Genomic DNA, 19287 nt, shown 5'->3' on the forward strand with positions numbered 1-19287 from the left:
TCATTTCTTGTGTGGACCCACCAATAATTTAATTGCAGATCGATTGGCCCTTGGGCCCGAAATTCATCAGTTTTGGATCCGGGCTTTGTTGTTACCACGTGGAGAAAACCGCAAGTTCATCAAAAATAATGGTAAACAAAATTGAGGATATTTTTTTTTGTCGGAGCTGTCATTGTCATTTTCTGGTACTATTTCTACGTTGGATTTGTTTTAGACCAGTTGCCCGAAAATGCTTTAGTTGGTCTTAAATAACATATCTTTGGGCTGCATGCATACACTCTTTTAAGAAGGTTACATGGAAAAGAAACTAAAAGGGTCATTTTGTAAATTTCTCATTCTAATTCTCTCATTCTAACCATAGTGACAAATGAATTATTCGGATTTGGTTCACCGAGGTCAAAAATTCATAATTCGGAAATAATTCAAATGTAATTGGAGAATGATTCGAAATTATACGGACCGGAGGTCTCAGTCCCACAAGGGCAAAAAAAATATTCACAAATTATTCGTGAATAATTAAGACAAAGCTCGGTTAATCAATGTTTCACAACCCCTAATTATTTTCTTTCTTAATCAATCTTTTAGATTTAGTAAACCAAGAAATAGAAACATTAATAAAGCATTTGCATTTGATGGATAAATATACAAATTAGTTTATTTATTTGATGGACAAATATTTAATAAAAGATAAGATATTTTCATGAACACGCACAACTTTATTTATATATGAACTAACAATAATAAAACCAAATGGATAAACGAATAAGATTCAACAGTTCGATCTCAGCCCAAACAAACCAGTACCAGGCCTGAGGCCCAGTCTACGTACGGATGGGCAATGTACAGATCTTGAAATAAAGAATTGCCTAGACAATTGAACTTATATATGAATTAAGAGCAAAGCTTATATGCCCCATTGATTTCGTACTCCAATCATACTTCACATTGTTATTTTCATTCAAATATGTAAATGGTAGAACTGAACCTCTCCACATAATCTTCATACAATTCTAGATTTTTTTTACTAATTTTTTGATACGTACAATGAGAGGAATTTCTCTTGACAATATCACCTTGTAAATTAACTATTCTACTTGAAAGAAGAAAAACAAATCTAATTCATTTGTGAAAATTCGAATGCACAATAGCAACAATTTATTTGGTTGCAGTAGTTTGTTGCTACGAATTTAGTACAACTAAAAGGTGGTTGCAAGAATTGCACGAGTTGCAACCAAAAATTAAGTTGCAATATATTATCTTATTGCTACCATATTTCGGTTGCGATAAATGTGCAATAGCAACCATATATTTGGTTGCCATAAATTATTGTTACGTATTTCATGCAACTAAAATTTGGTTGCAACAATTTCACAAGTTGCAACCATGGATTTCATTGCAATATAATTTTATTGTTACCATTGTTTGGTTGCGAATACTAGTTTATCGCTACCATTTTTTGTTGCGATAAATACGCAATAGCAACCGTTCATTTGGTTGCAAACCTTATTGCCACGTCAGTATAGCAACCAAATTATGGTTGCAATAAATATTTTTTTATTGCAACCAAAGAGTTGGTTGTCAATCTCTGCACAGCCAATGACACCCTCCTGCCAGGTCAGACTCTTTCTGGAAACCAAACCTTAGTATCCAAAGATGGTATCTATGAACTCGGCCTTTTTGCTTATTATGTCGGGTCTTATGACCACTACCTGGGAATTCGGGTTGTAAATGTTTATAATTCTTTGTTGCGGCTGTGGATTGCCAATAGAGACAATCCTATTGATGATATGTCTGAACTGCATATTTCTTCTAATGGAAATTTAGTACTGACCCAATCTCAAAAACTACTGTGGTCAACAAATCTGACAAGATCGAATGAATCAACATCTACCATTGCAGTTCTGCTTGATACCGGCAATCTTGTACTAAAAGAAGATGATAGTGTTTCTAGAATAGTATGGCAGAGTTTTGATCACCCAATGATACTTGGTTCCAGGGAGCACCACTTGGATTTAACATGGCCACCAGAAAGAATGTTTACCTCACATATGCATATTATTCTTCAAGTTCTATTTAATTTAGTTTCAAATTAGATCCAAGTAGAGCTAGGGGGTTTATTGTCAGAGTATTATCAAGTAATGCTACATATCATGGTATATTTTCGCAAGCAATTGATATAGTGGATGATGGAAATGGTTTAGTAACATTTAATGTTCCCAACAAAAATCATACATTCATACAATTAGATTACAGATTGGTTAGCATGTATTGGGTTAATGATCTTCCCAATGATCTTCCCAATTATATTACAGATTGGTTAGCAGTCCTGATACTCGGTGCTACATTGATTCATTTTGTGGTCCATCTAGCTTCTGTTCAGTTACCATGAACCCAACATGTTCTTGTCCTGATTATTTCCATCCTACAAATCCAGAAGCATGGTAGGGATACGGAAACTACAGTGACGGTTGTTCAAGAGATATATGACTCAATTGTCAAATTAATAGAAAGTCCAGTTTTGATAATGTATTCCTCCCAATAGAAATTTCATTTAAGTATCCTGATAATCACCAACTGCTTGTGCTAAAAGATGAAAACGAATGTGCCGCAACATGTCTTAGTAATTGCTCTTGTACTGCATATTCTTATTATAATAACTGTAGCCTATGGTTTGAAGAACTAAAAAATACTATCCTAAGAAGTGACTACGGGAATGGATATAAAATGAAAATTCGTCTTCAAATTCCAGCACCCAAACATAGATGGAGCACATCGATTTATCATAATGTCAGCCATGGGGGTTGCAGCCTTATTGGTTCTTGGGTTATTTATTTCTTGGAAGCGGAAAGCAATTTGCCTTATCTTCAACCAAAAGGATATAACTGGGGACCAACTGGTAGCATATTCATATGCAGAAACAAAAGCATCACCAAAAATTTATTTCACAAACTTGGAGGAGGAGGATTTGGTAGTGTTTTCAAGGGATCATTACCAAATTCAACAGTTGTGGCTTTTAAGAGAATGAAAAATGCTTGCTTCGAAGAGAAGCAGTTCAGAATGGAGGTGCAAACCATAGGAATAATTCAGCACATAAACCTTGTCAAACTTCTTGGATTTTGTTCTGAAGGCACTAAACGGTTGTTGGTGTATGAGTACATGCAAAATGGTTCTTTAAATACTCATCTCTTTACAAATAAATGTGTTGTTTTAAATTGGAACACCCGTTACGAAATAATGGTTGGAATTGTAAGAGGTTTAATTTATATGCATGAGGAATGTAGAGACTGCATAATTCATTGTGACATTAAGCCTGAGAATACACTTCTCGATGCCAACTTTTGTCCTAAAATTGCCAATTTTGGTATGGAAAAACTACTGGGCAGAGATTTTAGCAGAGTATTAACATCAATGAGAGGAACAATTGGCTATCTTGGACCCGAATGGATTTCTGGACAACCAATTACAAAAAAATCCGATGTCTATAGTTTTGGCATGATGCTTTTCGAAATCATATCAGTGAAGAGAAATACAGAGAAATTCCAAAATCTGGAATGCACTTACTTCCCTCTTTATGCTGCTATGAAAACTAGGCAAGGAGAGATTATGTGCCTGTTAGATGATAGGTTGCTGGGACATGCGGACATGAGGCAGCTAAACATAGCTTGTAAGGTTGCTTGTTGGTGCATTCAAGAGATGGAAACAGATAGACCATCGATGCGACAAGTTGTTCAAATGTTGGAGGGTGTTGTTGAAGTTTTGATGCCTCCTATTCCGAGTTTTCTCCAAAGACTTGTGGATCTTGAGAATGATTCCATGCACGATCTGTACTTGGTTGAGGTCTACACCAGAACGTTGGTGCCCGTTGAATTTTCATTATACTATTAAGTTTGTTTATATTTTTTGTTTTGTTGTTGTTGTAATTTCCTATTTCCTGTTTATGTAACTGCATTAAGTTATGAAGTACTACTTATTAAGAACCTCGTTATTCTATTGTTGAATCCAATTTGGATATTAAATTATTGTTGACCGTTAGGCATATATTGTATATCCTTTCTCATTTTAACAAGTACTATTTGCTGCGTGTCTCAAGTTCTTTTTCTTAATTAAATTGAATTTTTTTTCGGGTACAGCCATTCCTTAGATTAAGATCCACGGTCGATTGATGTTTAGAGTGTGTTTCATCATATATGCTATCACAGCCGAAATTACCAATCAAGAAAAATTTGCAGTGAACTTGGTGCATGAGTCGCGAAATGCACGATTCAAGGAAACACCACCACATGAATGCAGTTTATCAGATTTTGAGATACTTGAAGAGTGCTCCAGAAAGAATTTGTTGAGGAATAATAGTCATCTGGGCAATAATGGTCTGTCCACTCAATTTGCTAATCCCACTCACTTTGTAAAATTAGGATTGGTAAGTGTATTTATTTTCTCAGAGGTCTGTCCACTCAATGATTGTTAAAATAATCAAAATAAATAGTCTATGTTAAAAGTACGTACTACTATTGAACTACAAGCTTAGAACCAGAAATATTTATTAATAGAAAATAAATTAAAAAATGTCGACAATGGGGAAGGAATTTGGGGAAATTCGACATATAAGAAAAATGTGATAGTTTATAATGTCCAAGGGATGTTATAGACCATCATGTCATGCTTAGCAAAAAAGATTAACCACTAACTAAACAACAGAAAGAAAAAATGAGACTTCATTGTCTATCACAACCAGGAGAAAAAAAAAATTCCATAATGAAGAGGAGAGAAAGGGAGGGTTTCAATATATGCCTTAATTTTTTGTGTCTACATCATGCCTTCATTCTTAGAACTAAAATAATATAAAATTTAAAATTTAAATTTCAAAATAAAATCAATATCTCTATTCTAAAATGGATAACTTAAAATGGATAATTTAATAAATATAAGACAACATTGACCTTGATCTACTCTAAAATGGATAACTTAAAAAGTGCTACTTAAATGGTGCTTGATTGCATCTTTAAAAGACCATTCCATTCCATCCTTATCGGGTGCGTATCCTTTGAGATATCTCAACTTTTGCGTGACCAACGTGTCCAGTGTTCGGGAGTGATGTAAGGGGTCAGCATTAGTGTGCTTTCAGATTCGTGCAGAACGTATATAAACGGTTGGGATTTTCCAAAAAGTCACGCAAAGTTTGAGATATCTCAGAGGACACGAATTCATCCTTATCTTGGTGCTTGGTGCTTGATTGTATGGGCCCATCAATAATCTAATTAATGATTGAGCTTTAGGCCCAAACGTCCTCAGTTTTGGATCCTGGGTTGGTTGGTTGTTACCCCCGTGGAGCTAACTAGTACAAATAAACTCATTCTACGTTGCAAATAGAAATAAACTGAAAAAAAATAAACTCAACTGTGTACAAATAATTTATTTAACGCACTTGTATAAATGATTAATTCAGAACTGAATTATCCATACAAATATATCAGATTGAGTTTTCATATTTTAGTGGCCGAGTCTAGGTTTTCACATAATACCATAGTACTCAGACAGTTTAATTTCGAAAACAAATTCATATTCCTAAACCCAATATCCTGTTATATATGCCCTCATTATCCAACATTCACATACATTTTCCACAATTAATTTGATCAAAATGAAAAGTCAAATTATAGAAATCCGGTTAGCGACATATTTCAAAAAAATCATATCAAATGCAATTAATTATTCAAACATTATCGGCGACGTAAGTCGAAACTTCAATGGACTGATTACAAAATTTGCTTTTATTCTTGTCACATCCAAATGATAGGATTGACAACCCGCCGCACTCATTAGCGCAAGGCAATTATATTTGAATACACAACATAATTATACATACATTACCAATGACAAGTAGATAAGCCACAATACATGAAGTATTTTTTTTTTCTCAAAGTGTCATGAGTTATATGTAACAAAACAAATCGATATAAATCTGATATAGTATAATAAAATACAAATGAAATACCATAGCATATTTATCGGAAACAACATATACTTTTATTGTGACAAATTCCGCAATCTTTGAGTTTGACATCTAACTCAGCTTCTTGCGCTCCGTACCTAGAACCCACAAAGTGGAACAGTGAGAGATTGAAAATCTCCCAGTATGGTATTCAGTTTCAGTCGAGTTATCCGCAGATCCAACCAACTGAAACTAAAACAACACCGAGCACCAAAACAATATAGACTGCAACAATAATTAGGATTAAAATAACAAGCTACTACGTAAATCAGTCAAGCCACATACATAGACTGCACGAAGGAAAATAAACAAGCTATGGAAACAACTTATCAACTGAAACAATTAAAAAGTTCATAATATGCAATGCTCACGTCAAATGCAAGTTCTTTCCCATTTTACTTGGAACCTTAATTAAATCATGCTTATGCAACCATACTAGAAAAGTTATAAAGGATTGGAAAAGTACCCCATTTGAAATACTAAAAGAGCAATCAATAATTATCAAGCCAAATGAATAATTCCTAAAAATAAATGCTCATATAATAAATTAAATGCACAACTACTCAAATATGTACAATTGTTCGACTATAGTAATTCTCAAATATTTTCCTTTGTTTACCGTGTGTTACAAGTTCTTGCACCAAGCATAAATCCGGTCATGCACTATCCCAATATGGTGCCTACACAATTTTTGTTATGGCCATAACCTAAAAATTATGCGCTACCCGAATATGGCACCTACACAGCTGACGCTATGCGCTACCCGAATATGGCGCCTACACAGTTAACACTATGCGCTACCCGAATATGGCTCCTACATAGATTTCGCTATGCGCTACCCAAATATGGTGCCTACACAGCTATCACTATGCGCTACCCGAATATGGCGCCTACACAGCTCTCGCTATGCGCTACCCGAATATGGCGCCTACATGACCATAGAATTTCATGCTTACATTCCCATCAAAGTACATACAAGATATTCCATATACAAGCAAATTAATGTGGTCTATGAATGCAAATCATATTCACATTTCTATTCATGGTTCATTAATAACAAGTTCATGGTTCATAAACATCTATGTATCATGCATGCAAGTAAATCATGCAAAATTTAAGGTTCAACTCATGTCTTATGTCATTTATGCATATGCCATGCAACTTAAATCCTCAATGCAACTCATTTCTACATATGCAATGCAACTCCAACACTTCATACTTTATTTTCAGATTTTTGCTAGAAAAATATATGATCATGCATCTTGATGCTTTAGTCTAAAATATAACAATAGCATATACTACAATCTTATTTTTGCCACTAAACAGTTCAAATTTAGTCACAATTCAATTCTATAATATATGTTCATGCTCATTATGACAACCCATGCATTCAAGCTATGCAATTCTAAATAACATTCAAGAACTGAACTACAACTAATTAGCAATCAAGCAACCAAGCAAGCATCCACAATACAACCAATTAGCAACTAAACAGACAAGCAAGCAGTAACAACAAGCAACAACAACAATAAAATAAGTTAGAGGAATGAATAAAGTGTCACTGTTGTGTAGACACATTCGAAAATCTTGCTTGTTCCAGCCGTGCCAAGTTCATTCTTATGCCGAATTATTGAGATCGATTCAGTAGCTCAATAATGCCCTCTATCGATTTAGATAACCATTACTGACAGAACTTGTGAAATTACTAATTAAGCCTCAGTCAAGGACATAAAAGAGGTCAATTGCAATACAACAATTATTCACTTCCATTTCTCCAAATTAATTTGGATACACCTAAACTACTTAAATTTTCTAATGGAGCAGCAATTCTTTAATACCAATTCTATTATATTTCACAATTTTGCACAAAACCTAGATTGAATTCAAACTCAAGACTCTTCACAAACTCAAGCCTATGACTCTCAATAAGATGGTAAATAACCATTAATGGCACCAAGCTTCAATTCTAGTAAGGAGGAAGAACCAAAGAGCAAAGACGAAATAAAGGTTCTATCCTTGCATGTAACTCACATGCATGACACAAAAAAAAAATAATGAACAAGAGAGAATGCCAAATACCCAAAATTGCTCCAAATGGTTACGAGGTAGTGGATCAATCTCAGAGAGAACAATTGGTGTTGCGAGCATCTCCGTCTCGTTCGTCTCCTCTTTGTTGCTCGGCCACTGAAGCTGTCGATGTCGGTTATCCTCTTCCACGTTTTTGTGTGCAAGGTTTGGACTTTAGATTTCATTTTCTTGAAATGGGCATGTGTACTTGATAAGTTTTGAGAGGTTAATTGTTACTTGGAGGATTCGATTAAGAAGAGAGGAAAAGATAAAATTTCAAGTGGGGAGATTAATAAAAAATGAGAGAGACAAGAGTAAATCCGTGAAAAGGGGAAGATTAAAAAATCAAAGGGAATTAGTGGGATAGGTGGAATATATGCATGACATGTGTCCCAACTTCAATATTTGAGTTTTTATTTAACTCATTTAATTGAAGAGATTAATAAAAATGAGATAAGAGTAAAACCGGGAAATGACAAAAATAGAAAATGAAAGAGAATTAATGGGTTAAGTAGAAGACATGCATATATGACATGTGTCCCAACTTGCATATTTGAATAATTTTATTTATATAACATAACCTAAAAATACTGATTAAGTTTATTTATATTAAAACATGATGTTACCAATAACTTTTTAAATGGTGTCCTCATTTATTTTATGGAAGTTCGAAGCGAATCCGAATATGTTACAGTATATTCTAAATTCTTGATCTAATATATTCCAATATATTCGTAGTGCATTAATGACAAAAATTCAAAATAAATCTCAACATATTGCAACTACTTTATAATTATTCTTGAATTACGGGACATCTTCAAATATTCAAAAATTGAGACAGTAGGATTTTAAATTATAAAAGTTAGTAATAAATATACTCGAAAACCAACAATGCTATTTTAAAATCACTTACTTCAAGTTAGATAAACTTAATTTCGTGTGCCTAAAAATTAGGATGTTACAATTTGTCACACCCCGTGACAACCAGCTACGTATTTATACATAAGGTGTTAGCATACTACACACATCATCAATTAATAAAATATATATATATATATACTGCCACAAATTTATATATAAATCACACAAGTATTTCTGATACAAAAGACGTAAATGGACATGGCTAATATGTACATATCTCATAGCCATGTTCATTATATGTATTCATACAAACAAAATAAGCAAACTAAGTGGCAATATAAAAGTTATCCTCGCTTTGCATTCTTGTTCTACTCCTCACCTCGCCTAGCCTCGTTGTCTTCATCACCTGGAACCCACATAAATAAAGTGATATGGATGAGAGCTTGAACGAAACTCTCCGTGCGGATTTTTAGTTCAAATCCGGATCTTTGTGAAATTAACTTTAGATATCAAATGTAAAATTTCTCATTCATGTTTAATTAATGAAATCTATCCAATGATGCACCAATTTAGTTATTTAATCAAAAACATCTATTTTCCTTTTTAATTCACATTTGTTTTTCTTGACTAAGCAGTGCATCCAGCTTTCCGCTAAGTCTTGGTTGTCTCACTAGGTGGTACATCAAGCTTTCCGCTAGGTCTTGACTATCTCATTAGATGGTGCATCCAACTCTCCGCTAAGTTTTGACCCGTGATAGAACCGCTTTCGCCTACAGTCACGTTAACGAGGGGTCTAGTCGAACACCGGATCCAATGTATACATCCCGATATGCAAAAACATATCAGCCCTTGTTTACTGATCGTATCCTAGCCTTTCTTATTCGCGTATATCATGTTCATTTCAAAATTCCATTTCAATAACAATCATGGTATCTTTCATTAGATTTCCAAATTCACCAATCATCACATAATTATAAAAATAATCATTTAACTAAAATGGTAAAGTAATTTAACAACTATCCAGGAAATACAGTGCACCTTGAATTTCATAATCTTCTCGAATGTACTCTTCACGTTCGTCATGTTCTTCAATCACTAGACATGAATCTAAATTATTTAATTCAGACTTTAATCAACGTATCCAAATAATTAATATATTTATCATATCTTATAAATTAAATTCAGTCATGAAATTTAATAGGAATAATATAAACAAGTATAAAGATACTTTGTTTTTGTGAATATATATATATATAGGACGATGTATAAGATTGTATGTACCGGAGATAATTGTCACACTCCAAAATGCGGGTATAATAGCCTGCCGCGTATATTTATTAAAACATATACGCAAAGCGGTGGATCTTTTATATGCATTACCAATAAAACCATTATATATTAACCACATCCCAATATTTCTTACAAAATTTATCTGACAAAATACGACAAACTATATTTTAGAAATGCCACCCACATCTTGTCAGTTTCAACAACTCAAAACCCCATTTTATGTGGTTATGCTGTCAGATAGAATCCAGAACTGTCTCTCCGTATCTATGTAATAAACCTGAAAATAACCCAAAGGGTGGGGAGGGGGGGGGGGTGAGAAATAATATAAATATTATCTCCTAGTGCGAATTTGCCACAATCAGGCCACTAGACTTGCAATCAATCCATACCCAGAATTAAATCCTTGCAACTTGATATTAACAATTCAGTTTATATATATTAAATGAATGCATATGCTCAATCACAATATTCAATCGAATCCCAACTCATAGAATTTCAAATGAAGCTCAACAGAGATATATTTGGCTTAAACTCAAATTATTAGGTCTGGTAACACAAACAGGTGATCCACCAACTTGTCATGTAGGTGGCCGTGCTAAGCCCACACCTGCCAGTACTCAGTACCCTCCATTGACCCTCATTTGATGTGCTTTGTCTTATACAGTTAATTAAAGTCTGATTCATAGTCAGATGATATATTTCGTATGCAATAAACTCAGAATCGGTAATTCTCAACACATTAAACAAACCTGTCATTCCGGTCCCATACTGGATATGACATCAATTAGACGTCTCTTTATAGTCACCCATAATCACCGTTAGAATCAGAATCAGAATTAGAATCAGATTTCCTTTCCCAACCGGTACTGGGATTAGCGAGGGTCGTTCACCATATGCGCATAAGGATTCCGTAACCAAAGCCTGGTCATGACTCTAGACTTTGCAGAGCTCAATAGATTTCCATAAACATAAACTTGTGGTGACGCAACCATCATTCAGAATAGGAGATTTATATAAACGGTAAACCGTACAAAATGATAGATCAACAGTATCACACAAAATTCAGTTATAATTTGATTGGACTATGCACATGATTCACACATCTCAAATAATGCAACAATTAATTGTTCAACATGACAAACGAATAATAATTTAATTCTAAAAATGTAATATCAAATAAGTTTAGTAATCCCGCACCTGATAACGTAGGGTACAATGTGATTCTAAGCGCAATTATCATCCTGTAGGCACATCTGATAAGCCAGTTCAACTCAAATGGTTGAATTCATATTTTCGTCTAAAAGAATTTTCAATTTTAAATTACTAATTCAAAATCATCACCACATTTTTTTATACTGACAAGTAAATAAATTATATGGAACTAAATGGTACCAGTTCTAAGAAATATATAAATTATGAGAGATAAAATAAGACCCTGGCTTCAAAAGTAATTTTCATTTTAGATTAGGAAAGAATACTGTTATTGATCAACTCAACAGTTTGTGTTTAAAAAGCAACATATAGTTATAAATCATGCTTTCCATTCTTCTGTTACATTGCTAACTTTACCTCAAATTCAAGTTCTATTAACCATTTATACCTAAAATATACCAAATAAGTTTCAAAATAATATATGGTTTAACTGAAATTACTATTTCACACTACAAATATTTTATACATTCTTAGTCCAGTATTTCATGACATTCTCATGAGAAAATGGTTTTTCTTACAAATTTCTACATCCTGTTACAAAAAGGTGCCTGTCCATGGACTGTTTTCTAAATAAATTTATTTTCTATCACAGTTCAGTCCTCAAATCCTGTCAGAACCGAACTTTGCATTGTAGACCCTAGTATTTACCAGAATTTATTCAGAGTAATATAGAAAGCTAAGAATTAACATAAAAGACCCTTAAATGATGCAGACTTGCTCTAGAATTGTACAGAAACTTATAAAACAGACCCTGAACAGTTTCATAATTTAGTAAAACTCCTTGCTTTGTAACAAAATATATCAGAAAACTAGAATGCGATGTTACCAGTAAATGTTGTATTTTATCATAGTAAATACTATTTTATTAATCAGAGTACCATTAATATTCTTTAAAATAATCTTTAATTAAGTCACAATAGTCAAGTCATAAATAAACATGGACTAATTTCAGAATAACGTTGCAATTAAAATCAGTACAACAAAGCCATTTATGTACTTATGCTAATGATATACACACACATCAAACTATATTGTTATGGTCAAAGATTTAGTTATCTAATTATATATGCAGAAATTAAGAAACTAATATCAAATTACCAAGAAGGAAAATCATGTGCACTTGTACGTAGACCATAAAGTAGAGTTTGAATGATTCTTAGTACCTAGTACTCTACGTGCCCTGATACGAAGGAAGAGGAATTACACATCAGTGCAGATCCTTCTCACGTTAATTGTCTCACACAACTAAATGAGAGAGATAGAGATGAGGGTTTGAGAAACAAGTGAAGTGGAAAGGAGAGTTATTGGGCCCGGTATAGAGCAAAGCAGCTCTCTTAGTTAGTCAATGAGTAACCACGGTGGAACAAGGGAATTTTGCCACGCAAGAAGAGAGAGAATAAAGAGTAAAATAACGGGACCCACTAAATAATATTCATTCTTAACGGGGTAGTTGAAATAATCAAATTAAATTGATGGGCCGTGCATTAAATCTATTAAATCGTTTTTATTCATGCTTCATATTTTCTAGATATATCGAAATGTTCAAATTATATGAGAAGTATATTTATTTCAAATTTTTTTTTAATGATAGATTTATTGACTATTGAACCGTATTTAACTTTGAATTAATTATCTTATTAATGTATTTAGAGAATAATACTTGTTTAAAATGTTACATATTTCTGAAAATTTTCACTCGACATTTCATATTTCAATCTTAATTATTAATATTATGCTTTTATTTTACAAAATGTAACAATAATATATATAATAACTGTCGGATTTACAAGTTGTCACATTACCAGCATGGAAGGAACAAACAAGGAAGGAGATCAGAAGGAAAGGAAATTTCCAAAATTAGGATGTAAATTAGATGAGCTGTAATAGGATCTGTGATTTGTGATTGTATTGTAATTTCTAAATATGTGTAAGGAGAAAAAAAAGGATAAATATAGGTAGAGGCACAATGTACAGGATATAGAAAAAACAGAAAACAAAAACCTTGTAATACTAGTTTTTTCTGATAAATAAAATTGAGGGAGGGAAGGAATTTCTTGGGAGGCTTGTGTTCTCTAAATTGAATCAATAACTCTAATTAAATTAGTATCATGCTTTGACTATATTTCTGGGAGTAAAAAAAATTCTAGAAGACAACTGAAAGTTAAATAACGATACATGATGAAAAATAATTCAACCATACGATCAACTATTATAAACAATATATCAAACTTTTTAAATTACCTTAAATGTAGAATTCAACACAAAAGAGGAGACAACAACACGTTTCCTTTTGACAATTGTGCAGGAAAGAAAAGTGAAGGATATGTGGCAGCGATTCATTTTGGTGAGAAAGATGTGGCAGAGAAATTAAATAGAGGAAAAGAAGGACAGGCTTTAAAGATAAGGATTGAACAGGAAGGGGTGCATTATAGGATTAGGGGTGTTCAAACGGTCGGTTCGGTTTAAACCGAACTAAAATAATCAAATCGAACTTAAAACCGAAGTTTGAAAATCCAACCGAACCGACCGAACTAAAATAGCAAACCGAATTAAAACCAAACAATTTAAAGCGATTTAAACTTCGGTTTGATCGGTTGAACCGAATTTTCTCAAAAATAAAAACTCAGTATACCTATACATTCATAATTTCGGTATGATCGGTTGAACCGAGGATTAATGAACCAAAATAATACTCGAAGTCTCAACCTATCAATAAAATCGGTCGGTTCGGTTTAATCGGTTTTGAGAAATCAAAACCGAACCGAACCATTTAAACCGAACTAAGTCACAAAATCAACCGAACCGAACCAATTCAACCGAACAACCGAACCATTTAAACCGAATCTTCCCGGTTCGGTTCAAAACCAAATAAACCGAACCATTTGAACACCCCTATATAGGGTTACATACAAAAGATGATAAGAATTGATCAGAAAAGGGTGCGAATCAGTACAGGGTGGTCAGTTTTGGACTGAGATTTAATTAAAAAAATTATGGGCTTTAGAAATCAGATTAGGCTGAAGGCATATTATAAAAATAATGGATGGTAGGAAATTAATTTGACTAAGGTCTCTTTTGGTCTACTAGTGCATTTAATTAATATAATTAAATATAGTTTAAATTGTACCTTAACTTAAATTTACATGTCATTACACAATTATTCCACTTTTCTTTCTCTGTTCTCTCTTATCTTTCCTTTCTTTTCAATTTTTTTTTTTTGTTTTCGTTTTCTGTTTTCTTTTCTTCATTATGTGAGAAAATGTTTAAATAGATGGGGGTAAAAACAAGAGGGTGGTGGTTGAAATTAAGTGGGATGGTTGCCATGGGGCCACATGGCAGCCACGTTTTTGGTTCTTTTGAAGTTAATATATTTTACTTATATACTTTAACCTTTTAATTCTATAAGTAAATTTAGAAAATTATTTCGAAAATATTATTAAAATTATTGAGGAATATATATTGTCAAATATATTAAGTGTTACTAAAAAAACATGCATCCAGATTTACAATTTAAATTTGAAAAATATCTAATATTGTTAACAAATTCAAAATTTTATTTTCACATAAATTAATATAATATATTTGGAATAAATAATGACTACCAGTCTGTCAATTTCTTATTCAATCCCACAAACCAAACTAAAAATAGAACAATTAGCCAATTGTATTGCACCAAGTGCCAATAACATTACGGCAGCTAAGTTAAAACTTATTCAAAGCAAATTATACGTCGTGGAAAATTGCAAATAAACCCACCAAATGACAGAATTTCAACATTAAGCCTGCTTCCATCACAGAGCCGAAATTTTAACAAGAAACAGAGCCAACAAGTAAAAAAAAAATATAAGAATCATTACAAAAACTATTTCATTGAATCAAACGGTTTAATAATCTATAATCTATAATTAAACACAGGCACTTCATCAGTTTACTAGGCATTTACCAGTACTATTTCGCCACAACAATTCAAAATCTGGAGATAAATTTAAGAAAATTCTTGAAATATTGGAAGCCGACCAAGATCTCTAATTGAGATTTTAATATCTTGCAGGGTTTGAGAGAGGTGTTCAACAAATAATGCTCCCCGTCTATTCTCCACAACCACAACCACAAAATAAAATTATATGAACTCTTCGTTCATTCTTCTTCTGATACTTCTTTCAAATTCTATGTTATGTAGCTTCGGCTCTCTCCTGATATCCTTTCCACAAACATTACATTCATGTCTTCTTCACCTAGTACATACAAACACAACCATGTAAACATCATTAATTGAACGCTGACGATAATGCTGTTTAATTTCTGGATTTAGTCATTTCTGTGCTCTATTGAGCATTTTAGCTTTCAACATCAAATATCAGATAGTACTATTTTAGTGTACAAATGCTGCATTGATTGAGGCCTTAATCAGTAAATACCGGTTCCACTTAATGAAACTGCAATGTTTGGGGAGTACTGCATACATCTTTATTTATGACAAGTTTAGAGTCCTTTATTGTAATTTCTATATGTCAAATTAAAAAAAATATACTAGCTGCAGTAACATTCTCTAGTGGCCTCAGCTCAGGCAAGACCATGTCTTCCCATCTTTGTGGTGGTGCTTGATTGTATAGGCTCATCAGCTTGTGGGTCTAATCTCCGATCAATTGCTTTAAAAGAATGCTGGACCCTGCATAAAAGAATAAATGTCATGTACTGATCTTTTTAAAAATGTTACCCTTATATACCCTCTGGCAGTACTTATCCAACTCGATTGCCCTTAGAAAAAGTGAATATCAGTTGAATGAATCCATAATTTAATTCGGTAGGGATTTAGGAATAAGCATCACTCAAGTGTGCAATAATGTCTCCTTTTAGTTTTATCTAATTAACTCAAAAAGGAGGATGTAAATATATATATGAATATAACCTGGTAGTGCTGAAACACATAGGAGTAATGACCTACATACAAATAATATTAGCCGTGATATTCAACAACTACTTATTTGAATGAATCAAAATATTGTTGTATGTTATTTGTGTGACATGTGCGGGATATGTTGGTCCTATCTCTGGTGCTCCCTCTTCGTTGTACGCATTCTATCCACATATGGAGTACAACCAGCCTTGATCCGGGTAAGGACTGCCATCTGCAGGAGCACCTGGCATCGGCGTGCTACGTTCCTCTCTATTCTCGTCATATGAAATTTCATGCCAGTTGGTTGTAAGGATTCGGTTCACTCGGGTCTCTGATTTTCCGTGTCGATTCACTGGCATATGATAGCAATTATGGGAATTATTCACTCGAGAAGTACAGTTTGGATTGGTACATGAGGCTGGATTCTGCGGCGGTGGGTACATTAAATGTATTTGAGAGCAAAACTGATCAGAACAAGAATTTTAGCTTGTTTGGTTTAACAGCAGGAAAGATGTTTGTGAAATCCCCGGCCCGAATTGGAGGCTTTCAACAGCAGGAAAGATGCTTGTGTTCCTACAGTGTCATATACTCATATGTCCAAAGTTTTCAGTTTCATCAGCAATGAAATCCTTCCAACACAGCCAATTATACAAACTTGTGCTTAAGCCCCTCTGACAAGAAGTATTTTCCACAATTTTTCAATTTATAAAGATAGGCCTTCTAAGTTTTGAAAATTTAGCAATTCAGTTCATGGAGATTATATCAGCAAATACCAGAAATTCAAAATGCTTTGTAGCAACAAAATATGATGTTGGTAAAAGATTTATTGGAAAAACAGATTTATCATTTCGAAAACCCATTAATTAAAAACCCGTAACTAAAAAACTGGCTAGCTGAAACAATTCAGCAAGATTAAGCTCCTATAATAAAAGTAAAAGTTCCACCTTATTAATCATCTAATGTGTCAGATATCATATTGGTCATATTCACACTACATTATTCAGTATATGTACAAATTTAACATATCACCACATTTAAATGTAAATAATAAAAACATATGATCTGTGTTAAGTATCACACATTCTAATTTTAAGAATTGAGGGTATTTCTACTAAACCAATATAGACTGCCCCAATCAGACCTAGGTCATGAGCAGTAAAACACCCCCCCCCACACACACACACACACACAAAAGAGAAAAAACGCAAAGAAAAATAGTTAAAAGTAACACTCTTTTTGTATATTTCATGGTCTTAGAGGTTTATTTGATTGTTCCTACTTTTAGCGACTTTATTTTTCTTTTCTTTCACTGCATTGTAGTCTTATGTGCCAGGTAATTTTCTTGTAATTGAATACATAAATTGAATTTTGTGCTACCTTAAGAATGATGGAAGAAACCAATAGCTTATAGACTAGCTCGTGTTGCTCGCCACCCTTCCATGTGTTGCTTGTGAGTAGAGATCATTGATATCCTATGTCCTAACTATGCCAAATTAGACCTCTTAACTGTCTGTTGCAAAAAGAATTGCAATGGGATATTAATCAAATGGCCACTCTGTGTGTGTGTGTGTTTTTCTTTTTTCTTTTTTTTTTTGGGGGGGGGGTGGGGTACTGTTAAGATAGAGATCCTTTACCTGATAGAAGTAGTTGTTTCCCTGGGTACCAAATTCCATTCTGGGGCAATTACGAATATCAACCATCTCCATCATGGAGTGTGACACATCACCCGTAGGGAACTGCACATGCAGCCCTTTAATTGCAGTAAGATTTGCACACTCACTGATGATTAATCGCTGGAGTTTGGATTGTGGCAAAAGGTGGATTTCAGAAAAACAGCAGTCAACTATCTTTAATTCTTTCAGTTGATATGGAATAGTTAAAACCTCGTGAAATTGGGGACAAGATTTAATTACAAATTTCTCAAGTAACGGTTGATCTCCTTCCAGAAATTGAAGTGATATGAGCTCTGGACAGCAAGATCTGTGAACTGAAGTAATTTTGCTATGGTTTGGGAACTGGATTTCATCCAAACCACATTCAGTTATTCCCAGTTGGTGTATTTTATTTGGAACTACTGATATGGTCCGTAATGCTGGACAACCCTCCAAAAAGAGTTCCTTGAGAAATGGTATGGCCCCATCTATCCAATGAACGGAGAACAGCACTGGACAACCATAAATATCAACACTCCGAATCTTAGATTGTGAGGAAAAAAATATTTCATGAGTACCGCAAGATTTTATTTGCAGTACTTCAACTTCTTTTGGAATTTTTAGGAGTTTCAACTGCGGGCAATCAACAAATTTTACTAGCGGAAGAGAAATTGAGTCCCCATCCCTCCAATGAACTCTAATTAGCTCTGGACAGTTATGGATTTCTAGCAGCTCACATCTTGAAGGTAAACTTATTTCACGAATACCGCAGTGGATTATCTTCAACGTATCTAGTCCTACATCTGGGATGGCTGAAAAAATCCTTAATTTGGGGCAATTAGATAGCGACACTTTCCCCGTACAAGGTGGGATAAACTCTCTATAGTCAGAGATTGAAATATTTTGAATCTCAGATTGAAAAGAACTATTTCTTTTATCCATCTGCTTCATTTCTTCTAGAATGGCTGAGAATATCAATAATTTGGGGCATCCAGAAAGTGAAATACTCTCAAGAAAACGCAAGTCCACAATTTTGTAATAAATTGAGACAAGCTCTCTACAACTAAAGATTGAAATCTTTTGAAGTTTAGATACTGATGAAAAGTTGATTTCTTGAAATCCACAATCAGCTATATACAGCCACTTCATTTCTTGGGGGACATCTGAGAGCATCGACAAATTGGGGCATCCAGAAAGTGAAATACTCTTAAGAAAAGGTAAGTCCCCAATTTTGTAATAAATTGAGACAAGCTTTCTACAATCAAAGATTGCAATCTTTTGAAGTTTAGATAGTGATGAGAAGTTGATTTCTTGAAAGC

The 19287-nt window shown here is 33.6% G+C and overlaps 2 protein-coding genes and 1 pseudogene across 3 annotated transcripts in view; 2 read left to right on the forward strand and 1 right to left on the reverse strand.

Moving 5' to 3' along the window:
- The window catches only part of LOC144554229 (uncharacterized), a 102721-nt gene that overhangs the window by 28168 nt on the left and 55266 nt on the right, over positions 1-19287 (forward strand). The gene's annotated exons all lie outside the window — the stretch shown is intronic.
- LOC144554227 (uncharacterized) overlaps positions 1-19287 on the reverse strand; it is a 73953-nt gene that overhangs the window by 7700 nt on the left and 46966 nt on the right. The gene's annotated exons all lie outside the window — the stretch shown is intronic.
- Positions 1759-3885, forward strand: LOC144554370 (G-type lectin S-receptor-like serine/threonine-protein kinase At2g19130 pseudogene; annotated as a pseudogene).

The sequence above is a fragment of the Carex rostrata genome, chromosome 5, assembly GCF_964058835.1.
Source record: "Carex rostrata chromosome 5, lpCarRost1.2, whole genome shotgun sequence".
NCBI lineage: Eukaryota > Viridiplantae > Streptophyta > Magnoliopsida > Poales > Cyperaceae > Carex > Carex rostrata.